We start from the raw sequence: 333 nt of genomic DNA on the forward strand, positions 1-333 counted from the left end.
GCGAAGTCCGCACAGGTTCCGGTGTGACCTTTCAAAATAAAAGCCTGTTTGGAACGGCATTAAGCCAGAGCTGTTCTTACCCGTAATAATCTATTAAATACAGCGGCTCTCAAAGGTGGAGACATCATGTTTTTAATTTTTAAAAAATGATCGACGTATAATAAGACATTTTCCTCTTCAATTAAAGGAAGAAACAAACAAATTGTTTTAAGTAGCTTTTACACATACACATGCATATAAGTTCATGTATGCACATAAACATCTATACCTTTGTATACACATATACACATACATACATACATATACTTATCTGGTATGTAAAAGTAAACTATA

The sequence above is a fragment of the Girardinichthys multiradiatus genome, chromosome 13 (genome assembly GCF_021462225.1).
Source record: "Girardinichthys multiradiatus isolate DD_20200921_A chromosome 13, DD_fGirMul_XY1, whole genome shotgun sequence".
NCBI lineage: Eukaryota > Metazoa > Chordata > Actinopteri > Cyprinodontiformes > Goodeidae > Girardinichthys > Girardinichthys multiradiatus.